This window comes from Emys orbicularis, chromosome 1 (assembly GCF_028017835.1).
Source record: "Emys orbicularis isolate rEmyOrb1 chromosome 1, rEmyOrb1.hap1, whole genome shotgun sequence".
NCBI lineage: Eukaryota > Metazoa > Chordata > Testudines > Emydidae > Emys > Emys orbicularis.
In genome coordinates this window covers 73580534-73595417 of record NC_088683.1, presented here as the reverse complement: position 1 = coordinate 73595417, position 14884 = coordinate 73580534, and positions in this window count along the sequence as shown.

Genomic DNA, 14884 nt, shown 5'->3' with positions numbered 1-14884 from the left:
ATAAATTGTTATTTAATGTCATTGGAGACAAGTTCAGATAATTGAGGTTTCAATTAAACAAGACAATTTTCGGTGTGATTAATAGATGTTGGGAAACATGGCTTTATTTTGGATAAGTCAGTGGGAGTTCTACACACAGAGAACTTGCAGTACAGGCCCAAAGAATGCATTTCCATGTTCAGTCAACAAAATATATATGAAGTCAATGAAGTGCTGTTAATGGAAGGATATTGTTTAAAGGGACAGGCATGGACTGGTGGAAGCAGAAGTCCTGGGATCTGACTGCCATTGATTTGTTGTGTGACCTTGGGCAAGTCATTTAAGTTCTCATTGCCTCAGTCTCCTAATTTCTAAAGGAGAAAGTAATGGTTTCAAACTTCTAGAGAGCACCTTAAAATAGATTAAAAGCTTTTCCTAGGCACTAGTATTATAGTTGTTGTGGCCATAGGTGCTGACTCTGTGGGTGCTCTGGGGCCGGAGCACCCACGGAAAAAAATTGGTGGGTGCTGAGCACCCACTGGCAGCTTCCCATGGCCCCGCTCCGCCCCCCTGCACCAGCTCGCCTCCGCCTCCTCCGCGAGTGCGCTGCCGCTTCCTGCTTCTCCTCCCTCCCAGCCCTTGCGCCGCGACACAGCTGATTCGCGGGGCAGGGAGGGAGGGAGGAGGAGGGGGAACGCCGTGTGCTGGGGGAAGAGGCGGGGCCGGGTTGGGGATTTGGGGAAGGGATCCAATAGGGGCAGGGAGGGGGCGGGGTTAGGGCAGGGACTTTGGGGATGGGGTTGGAATGGGGGCGGGGCCAGGGAAAGGGGTGGGAGGGCCCGGGCACCCACCGGTGCCGGAGAAAGTTGGCGCTGCTAGTTGTGGCGCTTTCAGCTTTCACCCAGACTGGCATAGGGTTCTGTCCCCACCTGCCCTGTAACCCTGTGTGCTTCAGTGCTGCGCAGCTTTGGCTCAGAGCCCTGACACCAGCAACCTGCTCACAGCACAATGGCCTCCCCTGGCTTCCACTGGCCTGGTCGCTCCTTGTAGGGTGACACCAACAGCCCTTCCAGTCCTGAGTCTCCCCAAAAACATCTCCCCTGCAGCATCCAGAGCCTGTCACTGGATACTCATGGAAGCTATTAAGTTCACTGCATCCAGAGAGACATAGCACGCACCAGCCTGTTTAGTTTAGCTGAGGACTTCCCCCTTTAGCTTAACACACAGACAAGGTTTTATAATAAACTAAGACTAAGTTTATTAACAAAGAACAGGTATTTAAATGATAATAAATCAGACTAGAAGACACAGATATGCTTACAAGGAAAACAAAGCAAAACACACTTTCTAGTGACTAATACTAAACTTCAGCAAATTACAATCTTTGTCTAAGCAGCTTTCTCAGCTCTAGTTAGTTCCAGTTACTCTTGGTTTCCAGACCAAGAGGATCCACTTGTCACGAGCTCAAAGGGTGCTGCTCCCCCCCATTGTCCTTGAGGTGACGGATGCCAAAATGGCTTTTGCCTTCTGCTAATATTTCCCAAACTCTATTGTCTCACTTTCAAGAGCCAGGAAGCCTTCTTGGGGTGCCAGTGCCACACCCATTGTGATCGTTATCGGTCTTCCCTCCCGCTCATTTAGCTTGATTGTTTTGTTTACCTTATATGTAGATGTAGTTTTCATTGTCCTCTGAAGTATTATCTGGCTCAATTTACATTGGAGAGACAGGAAAACAGGTGAAACAACGTTCCTTTGTCTGGGACAGACTGAGCTTATGCACTGCTTGCAAAACGCCTGTGAACATATTTACAGCACATCTATAATTCTTTATACATTGCCCATACGTACATCACACAATCATATTAATGATGAGCCTGTTACTTAGGGTTACCATCCGTCCGGGTTTCCCCGGACATGTCCGGATTTTTAAGCTTTAAATGGCCGTCCGGGGGGATTTCTAATAAAGTAGAAATGTCCGGGATTTCCCCCTTCCCCTCATGCAGAGTGTGGCGTGGCTGATTGGACGCCTGGCCTGATTGAAAGCCGCTCGCAGCCACTAGGGCCTCTAGCAGCCAGAGTCCCTCCCCCTCCCCGGCTCCCTCCTCCCCCGCAGAGCAGCGCCAATGTTTGGCTGCACATGGAGCCCGCAGCTCTCCCTCGGCGGCGGGGGGGGGGAGGGGCAGGCAAGGGACAGGGAACGGGGGTTAGATTGGTCGGGGGTTCTGGGGGGGCTGTCAGGAGAAGGGGGTGTAGAGAGCGGTTGGGGCGGGACAGGGAACGGGGGGGGTTAGATTGGTCGGGGTTCTGGGGGGGCTGTCAGGACAAGGGGGTGTAGAGAGCAGTTGGGGCAGGCAAGGGACAGGGAACGGTGGTTAGATTGGTCGGGGTTCTGGGGGGGCTGTCAGGACAAGGGGGTGTAGAGAGCAGTTGGGGCAGGCAAGGGACAGGGAACGGGGGTTAGATTGGTCGGGGGTTTGGGGGGGGCTGTCAGGAGAAGGGGGTGTAGAGAGCGGTTGGGGCAGGCAAGGGACAGGGAACAGGGGGGGTTAGATTGGTCGGGGGTTCTGGGGGGGCTGTCAGGAGAAGGGGGTGTAGAGAGCGGTTGGGGCAGTCAGGGGACAGGGAGCAGGGAGACTTAGATAGGGGGTGGGGTCCTGGGGGCAGTTAGGGTGGGGGGTGTCTCAGGAGAGGGCAGGTAGGGGGTAGGGGAATTCTGAGGGAAGTGGGAGGGGGCGGGGCTAGGGCGGCACCCCGTGTCCTCTTTTTTGATTGTTGAAATATGGTAACCCTACTGTTACTGATTTGCATCAGATACCTTACCTGACACCTTTTAGATACAGATTATGACAACAGGAGCAACGAGTGTGTCAGGCTTGATGTGAGTTAGGGTATGGTGTGCCCGCTGCCATTTGGCTTTGAGGGGCTCCCTAACTCACGAGAGCCTGATCTAAATCCCAGTGAAATCAGTGCAAGTTTTTCCATTGACTTCAGTCAGCTCTGGATCAGCCCCATAAGTATCAAAGAATCAGACCATGAAATTAAAATTCAGTAAAACATTGTCTTATGAAACAAATGCATTTGTTAAGTAAATACATTTCCTGTGTGTGAAATGAATTGTTTGAGTGAGACCTAGTCAATGAATTTCTATTTATTAAATGCATTTTCTAGGCAAATAACTGAGTGTTGTTTCTCTTACTAAGGTGGAGAACAGAAATGCTATAAAATGGAAGCCAAATTACCAAAGAGAGGGGAAGAGTGAGAGAGCAAGAGGAGACAGAGAGAAAAAGAGAGAGTGAGAGAGAAGAACAGTTAAGTGTTGAGCATTCTGTGTAATGAAAAATGAAGCGCAAGGAGAAGCATCAGAGAGCTGCATCACACAGGTCTGTACTGACAGCCATGGCACAACAATGGAATTAAAATACTGACAATGAAGTTCCTTAAAAAGACTCAATGAATCTTACCACTTCCTAGAAGAAGGGTTAAGCGTCTTCTATTCTTGTTTTAAAATTTTATATATATAAACTAAAATAACACTGTAGTGGGGTGGCTACCCCACTCCTGTGGGAAAAGGGTTAAAGTCAGCCCTGGGAGAAGGTTGTGGCTGAGAGCTGCTAAGCTGGGCTGCTTGGGGAAGCGGCTGCAGCTGGGCCACGCCCCAGTCAGGCCACAGCTGGCCTGTATAAAAAGGCTGTGAGCCAGAGGCCCAGAAGTCTCTCTATCTCCAGGCTAGGAGAGAACAGGGCCTGGCTACCTGCAGAAAGGGTACTGGGAGTGAAGCAGGGCTGGGGAGAGCCAGAGGAGCAGGGTGCTCCAGGCTGGCAACTCCCCAGACTGCAGGGCCTGGTCCTAGGCCCACAGAGGTACTGGGTGGTAGAGGAAGGCAGCTGGTCCAAACCCCCTTGCCCATGATGAGTGGCTTTTACACTGCAGTCTGCCCCAGTGAGCGGGGGCTAGATGGTGACTGGCAGTAGCCTACGACTGAGGCAAGGTGGGAATGGAGGGTTGGGGGTTCCCCAGGGTGGGGAGACCCTGAGACTGCAGGGGTATTGCTAGGGGGTTGCACCCCAAAGACAAGGGGCACCAGGTCCTGGGAGAGACACGGGGGGCCAGCGGCAGCGGGACACCAGCCTGCAGAGGGCGCTCTGCACTGGAAAGAGATAATTCCCTGAGATGACCAGCAGGAGGCGCCACAGGGGTGAGTCACGCACTGTCACAAACACCCTGCAAGGTTTAAAGTTAAAAAAACAACCCAAACTTTAAATTTGTATACATAGGCTGCACGGTGAAGTCGAGTGCATGGTTTGCATTGGAAAATTCCAGTTGCCTGCAGCAAAAACCTTCCCAAGCTCTGCTAGCTGCTTGCACAGGTTTTGAGTGTGTGACATTTTTTGTTGCACAAATACATGTGCCCACTGAAAGTCTTGTACATTGTACAGCCAAATTGCTTTTAGGTGCCCAATGTTAAGGGCAATATTTTGAAAATTCAGCGCAATGGGATTTCAAAGATAGCAATACAGACCGTGATTCTGCAACAAGCTCTGTGTGGCTGACCTCTGCAGTACGGAACTCACTGGAACTCTGTGGAAGTAGAGGGATCCGCTCACACTAGAACGGGTCACAAATACTTGAAATTTCAGTGAACTTATTTTTGAAAAAGCATTAGAATTTGGGCGGGGGAGGGCTGTTTTTTGGCCAGTTTATATGGGGATTTAAACATTTTGAAACTTTGCAATTTTGATCAAAAATGTTTATGAAAAATGTTGAATTTTTTTCTAAAAATTTTCTCGTTTTCCAGTCCGTTCTAGCTGCATGGAGCTCATTGCAGGATCAGGGCTTCTGTGTGTGAAAACAGGATCAGGGTCGCTGTGTATGAAATCTTTCTGACAATGATTTGCACTTAAACCTAAAAATAAGAACAGAGATTTTCTACTGTGGTCTCTCATTTGCTGGAAAATTACCCTTATTAAGACAAAGCAGCGTGTTTAGAATTTATTTAGCAGAAGGATCCCCCAATGTGAAACTCATGTAAGAAAGCACTTTCCAGGACACTTGAACTGAGCAAATTAATCTACATCATCTTTCAAACTATATTCCTGAAACAGAATAATTATGGTTTAAATGTTTCGGATTACATAAGAGAGGCCGTACTGGGTCAGACCAAAGGTCCATCTAGCCCAGTATCCTGTCTACCGACAGTGGCCAATGCCAGGTGCTCCAGAGGGAGTGAACCTAACAGGCAATGATCAAGTGATCTCTCTCCTGCCATCCATCTCCACCCTCTGACAAACAGAGGCTAGGGACACCCTTCCTTACCCATCGTGGCTAATATCCATTAACGGACTTAACCTCCATGAATTTATCCAGTTCTCTTTTAAACGCTGTTATAGTTCTAGCCTTCACAACCTCCTCAGGCAAGGAGTTCCACAAGTTGACTGTGCGCTGTGTGAAGAACAACTTCCTTTTATTTGTTTTTAACCTGCTGCCCATTAATTTCATTTGGTGGCCCCTAGTTCTTGTATTATGGGAACAAGTAAATAACTTTTCCTTCTTTACTTTCTCTACATCACTCATGATTTTATATACCTCTGTCATATCCCCCCTTAGTCTCCTCTTTTCCAAGCTGAAAAGTCCTAGCCTCTTTAATCTCTCCTCATAAGGGACCCATTCCAAACCCCTAATCATTTTAGTTGCCCTTCTCTGAACCTTTTCTAATGCCAGTATATCTTTTTTGAGATGAGGAGACCACATCTGTATGCAGTATTCAAGATGTGGGCGTACCATGGATTTATACAAGGGCAATAAGATACTCTCCATCTTATTTTCTCTCCCCTTTTTAATGATTCCTAACATCCTGTTTGCTTTTTTGACCGCCGCTGCACACTGCGTGGACGTCTTCAAAGAACTATCCACGATGACTCCAAGATCTTTTTCCTGATTCATTGTAGCTAAATTAGCCCCCATCATATTGTATGTATAGTTGGGGTTATTTTTTCCAATGTGCATTACTTTACATTTATTCACATTAAATTCCATTGATTGATTAATGCCTGAACTCTCTTCACATCACCTTTTCATAAGGCTGTAGATACACTCTTTTGGAAAAAAAAAACCAAAACACTTGATTATATGACGAGGTGTTCAGAACACACAAATCTCAAGGTGGCTTAATGCTTATTTCACAGGGCATTTTGTCATGGAACAACAAAGAAGTGCTAAACAGAAGTTATATATGAATGTGCTTTACAAGAATCGACAACCTGATGAGGGTTATTGCTAAAGCAAGACAAATGGCTAAGATGATGTGCAACGAAGCTATTAAGACAGAGAGAAAAGGAACACAATGATTAGTATTGTGATTTCCAGTTTCATATCATAGTACTAATAATAATTAAAAAAATAAAAAGTCAGCATTTGCCAAGAGTTACCAACCCGTGGTATCCATGTTTGCTCCGTACTTAAATAGGAAATACCCATAGCAGGGATCAGCAACCTTTGGCATGCGGCCCATCAGGGTAAGCCCCTGGCAGGCTGGGATGGTTTGTTTACCTGCAGCGTCCGCAGGTTTGGCCGATTGCAGCTCCCACTGGCCGTGGTTCACCGCTCCAGGCCAATGGAGGCTGCGGGAAGCGGTGCGGGCCGAGGGATGTACTGGCTGCTGCTTCCCGCAGCCCCCATTGGCCTGGAATGGCAAACTGCGGCCAGTGGGAGCCGCGATTGGCCGAACCTGTGGACACTGCAGGTAAACAAACCGTCCCGGCCCACCAGGGGCTTTCCCTGATGGGCCGCGTGACCAAAGGTTGCCGATCCCTGACCTATAGTCATTGTATGATATAGTTGCAGATACTGGGGCAGCTTCTCAGCAGTGTAAATTGTCAGAGCTTAACTGACATCAGTGCATTGTCATGGAGCTGTGACAATATATATACCAGTTGATGATCCGCCCCATTGATCTTTTTTGAAGGTGAGCAGTGTACATGTAACAATAAATTATAAGAAATGGGAAGAAATAAAATTGTATATAAAATGTTGAAGGAGAAGGGATTTATGACATACTTACAACAGAACCTTTCTGGTTTTTTGCAACTGTCTATGGCAATCATCAGTCAGGTTTATTTCTCACTATATAAGAGCTAAGTTTTATTATTATTATTTATTTAGTTAGTTGTCCTGTCTATTTTAATCATACCTATTTATGATATTTGAGTGCCATAAAAACACTGTGTAAGGGAATATATGAAATTCTTGTTTTCTCTCTAACCGTCCCCAGGTACTGGGAATTATTATTATTATTATTATTTTATTATTATTATTTTTGTGTTTTTCTTTGATTTGTTCTTGGTGCTGTTACTGTCGGGCAGAAGCGGTTCTGAAGTCGCTGTAGTTCAAGGTTGTTCTTGTCACTTCTGGAAGCAAGTTCCATAGTTGTGGGCTCTTGAGGTTAGCTGTCCCATTGTTCCAGTAGAAAGTAGCTGTCATGGGAGGCTGTGATCATACAGAGTGAGGAAAAACTTGGACCAGTCCGATGGAAAGCATCAAAAATGAGAATGGCTTCCTTTGAATTTGGTTTGGTATTGAACAGGGAGTCGGGCAGAGAGCGGAACGTTTAGCAGGAAATGGCCCTTGGCCCAAAAAGATTCCAGTCTAAATAGACGAGACAACAAACGCATGGGAGAGAGAGAATTATTTTTCCTATTTTACAGAAGGGAAATGGAGGCACAGAGCAATTAAATGCTTTGCCCAAGTTTACACGGGAAGTGTGTGGCAGGGTTGACAATTGAACCCAGATACCTTGAGTCCCAGTCCAGTGCCTTTACCATAGGGGCCTTCCTTTGTACAAATGTGCTGCAACAACTAGAAGGAAAATAAAAATGAAATATCTTTTTATACAGCATTTCTGCTAATGAAAAGCATGACTCTGCGAGGTGCTGGGCACCTGCCATTCCCATTAACTTTAGGATTGGGCCCTAAATAATACAGGAGAGAGAGAGAGAGAAATACCTTTCAGCATACATAAGATCAGTGACAGAAAAGCAATAAAATCTTTGAAACATAAATTAGAATTTCAAGCCATAAAATTAGAAGGGATGGCAATAAAATACTGTAAAGGGCATTTATTTCTAATGGATGTGTCAAGACGTGAACCTTCAGTTGCCTGCAAACCAAAGTGCTTTCTCTAGAGAAATGCTGGGAATCATTTTGGATGCCTTAGGTATAGCAAATATTAGAGACTGGACCCAGCAGGCCAGATTCTCTATTCACTTTCACCAGTGTCTATCAAGAGTGACTCCATTGAAGTCAGTGGAATTACTCTGGTGTACAAGGAGAATTGGGTCTAGCACCTCAAACTCTTATCCTTTGTCCCTGTTGCTTATGGGGCTGGAGGCTAGCAGCTACCCTCTCATCCCTATAGATCACCTTTCAATCACTGATGCTCAAAGGCTGCCTCCATGTTCATTCACTGCCAAAGGTGGAAGCCGTTAAGGACTCACATCACTCTGTCATCAGTAAGGGAAAACCTTTTGAGGCTGGAGCCAGACTGCTTTGACACACTGCAAGAAGAAGTGAGATGAGCCTATCCAAGGTCACCTCAGATGTTCCCATTACCACAGCAACACCATTTCCCGTGCGACAGCCATGCAACAACCACCTTTGTGTTTCATTGCCATTGTCTGTCAGTCATCGGTCAGGATTGTCTCTAGACATCTTGTGTTCTGAGTCTCCGCTAACAATCTCTGGCATCAGTGACTGATAGACGGTAGCAGAAAATGTCTTCTGATTTACATGCCTGTTTAACAGCATTATAAAAATGAGGTAATACCCGAGTAGCTCACTAGACTTCTCAGTACTCACCTCTGGAGTGAAAAACCAAGTAAAAAAACATGTAGTGAAAAAAAGGATAGAAGACTAGATTGACGGCAAATCCCAGAGATAGAAGGCCCATAGTGAAATTAAAGGGGACACAAATGTTTTGCTTCAAAATACACCACGAAGAGTGCAAGGCTAACACTGTACGGCATTTGCTGTCAAGGGGTGACTGTCTCAGGATCTCAGTTAATGATGTTTCCGTCATGTTACAGGTGTGTGGGATAAGGGAATAAGGAACCTCCACCTTTGCCACGTAGGGCCTACTCAAATTGTAGCTTGGGGCGGGGGGAGGGGTGCCAGTATGTTTTCCTGAAAGCAAGGGGATGGGACGGGGTGGAGCCATGGTTCTGACCCAACTCCTCCAATCCCTCCCTCCCTCCCCCCAATGTGCTGGCAGCACAGTTTAAAGAGAAAACTTGTTTAAAAAGTAGCAAGGCTGATTTTAAAGTTCTTCCTTTGATTAGGATAGCCGCTGTCCTACTTTACAAGTTTCATCAAGAAATTACAATGCTTTGGGACTTGCAAAAGGTCAGAGAAGGCAAAATCATTGACTTCAACAGGAGCAGAATGGTGTCCCGAGACAGCAAATTAAGAATTCAGGAAAAGATAGGCTCCAATTCTGAGCTGCATTTCCTGAATGCCACAGCTCAGGGGCACAGACTGGTGGGCCAAATATGGCTTTACGCTGTCTTTGTGTTCCCAGAGATGGGGCTGATGCGGGGGGAACGGGGGAAGGGCTCCCAGAGTAAATTAGGGCTTGTCTACATCATGGGGTAACGTGTTCTGCATTCTGCTGAGCATTAATTGGTCCATGTAGACTCTTCTGGTGCATGCTAAAGGTATCTAGTGCGGTTCAAACGAAGTACTGCACTGAATAGAACACTATTTTAAAGCACGCTAGCAGGGTCTACATGGACCAATTCATGTGTAACATGTTAGAAATCCTCTCCCCTCCCCTCCCCCACAGTGCATTACCCCACTGTGTAGACTAGCTGGTAGAGTCCCACGGGCTGCTTTACCTATGGTACCCTTACCTGTGGTGCCAATGGGCTGCAGAATTGCCCATAATTTCCAAAGTACTATATGCTCTAGCTCTTCCCTCTCCTGTCCCTGACATGCCCCTATAATGGGCACTGATGGGGGGGAGGGGAATACTAGAGAGCTGCTTATAGCCCTATGCTGCTGTTGCTGCATTGTGGGAACTTTCCTGGGCAGGTGTGGTTCCTTTAGGGCCTCTGCACTGCCAAAGTGGGGGGCTGCAACCTGGTCCCCGGTCTTTGAAGACAGACACATCTGAGTATGGCCAGGGCTCTTTAAATTAAACAAAGAAAAGAAACAGCATGATGGATTTTATTTTACGCTGTTACTAACTGATGGAATAAGCAAAATTATTATAAAATTTACATATGGATGATTTTTCTGCTCCAGTCTAATAGCAGTTTGCAATTATTAGGCTTGAGCAACATCTTCCAATGTACATTTGCTCCTGGAGTTGAAAATAAGCTAGTCATTCAATGTGCACAGCAGACTGTCCACAGCACTTCACCTGTACAATCTGTGACCAATCAAAGTCACTTTCCCAGTGAGGTTTTCATTTGGGTGCTGAGGAGGACTGGATGTATTTAGCTTATTTAAAACCCTGTTGGACTCCAGCACATTTTTTTCCTCAGAGGCAGATGACTGTGGAGGAAACCGCATTGGAATCAAACCTAAATTTTTGCAATGTGTTGGCTTCACTTCTGTGAGACCACTGTTGCCTTATCACTGTCACCATGGCTCTCACTAGAAAAAACAAAGGTATCAGAGGAGTTTATTGTTCTTGTTTCTGACTGCTCATGCCTTTTCTGCTAAATTGTCAGCATAGGGTCCAGTCCTGCTCTCACTACAGTCAATGGTAATTTAATCCGTGACGTCAATTGGATTTCCTTCGTTACTTCTGTATCTGTCTAATGGAGAGCTTGACCTTGAGCTATGTTAGCATCTAAACCTCACCTCATTGACTCAACAGGAAATCTGCATCTCCCAGGATCAAGCCACAGCAGACAGGCAAAGGGCTGAACTGACATGGAAACCAAACTATCCTCTCATTCATACTGATGATCCCGCTGGGTCCGGGTTAAGGCATGTTGGTGGGGTAATGTAGGGATGCTCATGTTCATATTTAACTTGATTCTGCACCATTAAAATTAATATGAATTTTTTCCATTGACTTGAATGGGAAGCAGGATCAAGGCCATTGTCCCTAACCCCCTGCGTGAGCATTAAATTAACCCAGGAGGTGTGAGTTGGGTTGTCTTTTTAAAGATAGTGGAGGCAGAGCCTCCCAATACTCTTCAGCTAAATGTGTGAATTTTCACTGAAGCAAATACAAAGTCTCCTCTTTGGGAACCATGGATATTTTTTTGTTGGTGCATGCTATGTGTATCATTACATCAGCTGTGGCATTGTACACAATAGCTGTGTTCAGTGTGGCCCCAGAGGGCTTTTAAAAGGTAGAGGATGCATCGTCAGCATGTCAGTTTATTCAGGTTGAAAATGAAAGCACTAAAAATCGAGCAGCTGCAGTAGCACGTACAATGCCTAATCAGCCCTTCATCGATGCTATTCTTGCTAGAAACATTCTTCTGTTGGCCGTGATCCTGTACAATAGCTACAACGCCACAGTGACTAGTATAGTTCTAGAAGGAAAGAACTACTGGGTAACTTCAGTGCCATCAGGAGGCTTAGCTAAAATTGGTTAAGATTATTAAAGTTAGGGGGAGAGAACGAGGAAAGCAACAAATGACTAATTGGTGACAGATTGGGTCAGCCCCTCCCTCTCTACAAAAGAAAACTGTGGCAAGTGCATTTACCAGGAACAACTGACAAACTGTCAGGTGTATGATCCTAATGGGGAATATCATATAGTGACTGGCAATAAAAGCTGTTTTATATATATATCTGAAAGACTTCTGGTGACTGTCTTGTTTGGTAGACTTAATATTTCCCATTATTATTATTTATTTATTTATATTACAGTAGGGCCTAGAGGCCACAACTGAGACTCAGGCACCATTGTGTTGGGTGCTGTACAGACACAGAGAGAGAATCTCTGCCCCCAAAAGTTGTCTTTCTAAATAGACAAGACAGACAAAAGGTGGGAGTATTGTTAGCTCTTTTTTTTTTTTTTTTTTTTTTTTTTAAATCTGACAGGGAGGTAGATCTCCAGTTGGTGTAAATTGTCATAGTTCCATTGGCAGATCTTGGAGCTAGAGAATATTATAGAAATACAAGATAGAACAGAGTTGCTGGTTTTTCCTCCCCGTTCCAAATCACTGCCAGACAAATGCTTGATATCTGACTATCAGCTACAAGTATGAGATCTCATGCAGGGCAACGTGCCAACTATAGTAGCTCATGTTTTGCAAAAGGGACATCTTTCTCCGTTTTAAAAACACTCCTAGTTCTTTGTCGGTTACTTGAATGATTTTATGTACCATCTATTGCTGTAGCAGCTAGGGGCCTATTACAGAATTATTGCAGTAAGCCCCCTCTTTCCTAGCCCCCTTCTCTCCCTAATCAGACCACATAAACTGTTCTGCTCTCTCAGCAGTTATATAACCTGTGTTGTCAAATGAATATAAATATGAACATAAGCAGACTCTTTTCTAAGGCTCTGATCCTGCAGTCCTTATTTACATGAAATCAATAGATTACTGACATGATTAAGGGCTGTAAGACTGGACCCAATGAATTCCCTGCCACCTTCATGTAGCTGTGCAGATGAGAAAAACACCTGGAAATTGGCCAAAAAGGGGATACTAAGACTAAAAAGCATGGAGAAAGAATGTAAATAATTACAGTAAATGTGGGCCACTCTGCTCAGTGCATTTGGGTAAAGGAGTAGTGAAAACAGAGGTGTAACTGACAGGGTAAAATGTTAGTATAAATTTGGAAGGGGAAATCGCAGTTTTATCATGGCAGAAAAGTAAGAAGTCTTAGAGCTGTGGTGGAGAAATGTCTGGTTATGTGTGTGTGTGTGAGAGAGACAGAGATCGATCCACTTAACTCTCATTTTACTCACATCACTTATTCATCCCAAGGTGCACCTGGGCATCTCTTTTTTTTTGTTTTTTTTTTAGCTGAGTTGTTGATGGTAACTTTAGAATATTTAAGAGATGCTCATTTCCATTTAAAAGAGCATAAGGAATTAGAAATGAAGGCAGTGCTATGCGGTTGCTATGCAAGGCTTTATGTCATCTCTAGGAAGGGGCTGCCTTACAGAGAGGAGTTAACTTTTTTGATCTTTCTCCTGGCACTCTACTGTGTTGCTCTCTTGGGGTATCATCTCCAATTCATGTTCTTGAGGCATGTCCAGACATCCTATCCTTTATCCTTCTTTGAGGAGTCTAATGTACAGAAAACCTGTAAGGTATCCCTACAATGGACTTATGGCAAATTTGAAGAGGATGTGACTATACAGAAGATAAGACATGTTCAAGTATAGATGTCTGCTACTAATATCCCAGATGGTGCTGAGATCCTGCCCTCTAGAAGCAGATGTGATATTCACCTCTAGCCTCTCCACGTGGCACAAACGGGCTGCAGCTGCCAAAGTCCCACAGTCCCTGAAACTCAGTGAGGTACATGTAACACATTCCTCACATTTTCTTTTATAGTTGGTGATATGAAAAGCATCTACAGTGGCTGTAATACATCAGTAAGATTTACAATTTAGCTCTATTAAGATCTCCATTAGATGGACGGGGGAAGGATCCAGGATCAGAAATAAATTTTGGTATAGAACCTCAACTCTGAATTTCCCACCTTTCCAATATATGTTTCTTGCTAACATTCTGTAATATTTTAAATGTACAAATCTTAATAATCTCCAAGTGGTTTGCCTGTAATATTTATTTATTTAGGATTATTTCATCTCCACATGTACCCAGAGCAGGTATAAAGTCTCCTGTGGAGGCCCAGGGAATTGACACGCATAATTTCCATTAATGTTAATGGAAGAAATACTTGTTTAAACCCTCTGCCATGAGATAAGAATAGCTCCTATTGAATTTAATCACATTTAATCCTACAGTGCTATCCTATTCTCACAGATCAAAGAGCAAATTTTCTAGCCAAATGTTATTTTAAAATGTCAGTCTGTATTCTCATCAGATTAGTTTTTCATAACGTGGCAAGGTGGAATAAACAATTATTTTGTGCTTATTTTTAAATAAAATCCACTATATGTCCTCATCATATGGAAATGACACCATTACAAGACATGGAAAAGCGTTTGTATCTGCATACTGTATTCAGCTGCAGATGTGAGACAGGTGATAGAACACATATTTATAATGTTTGCAAGAGATCTATATTCTAGAATGTGGCACAAGGGAAGTCAGTGCCATAAATACTTCTCTAAATGCAGGTAGTAGCATTGAAACATCTGTCTGAAGTCAGGGCTTGCCAAGTTTTCAGAATGGTGCATGCTGCTAAAGTGTCCGAGATGCCTTTCCAGTGCTGTCAGTGTTAGCTGAGGACATGTAACTGTCAGGGGATCAGTTTAACCACTCCTGGCATCCCATCATTCAGGGCTTAATTTCCCCCTTCAGACAAGCTCCAACACACAGGCCTTTCAAATAATGTGTCCTCCCCCTTGGGTTCTGATTTATTAAAGCCAAACAAACACATTTCCTTTGGCCCACCCCGGCGCAAGCAATTCCTTCTCTGCACAGCAGGGTTTCACAATCTTTTTTTTACCCCTCTGGGCCTAGTTTTTTCTGCCCCACGCCAGAGCTAGGTTGCAGGTTCCTTTCCCCATTTCTACTACCACAAGGCTCTTCCCCAAGCCCAACACTGTCCTTTTTCTGGGCTAAACCATTCCCTAAACCCTGGAGGGTTGAGCTACATACCTTCATCCTCTTCTTGGATCTGCTAAAATCAATCACAAAACTCCCACTGATTTCAATGAGGACAGGATTTCACCCAGAGATCTCTTTCACTACTGCTGTCCCAGACACTTGGTCACCTGAGTCAGTTGCAGTCCATAGTCTGTGAC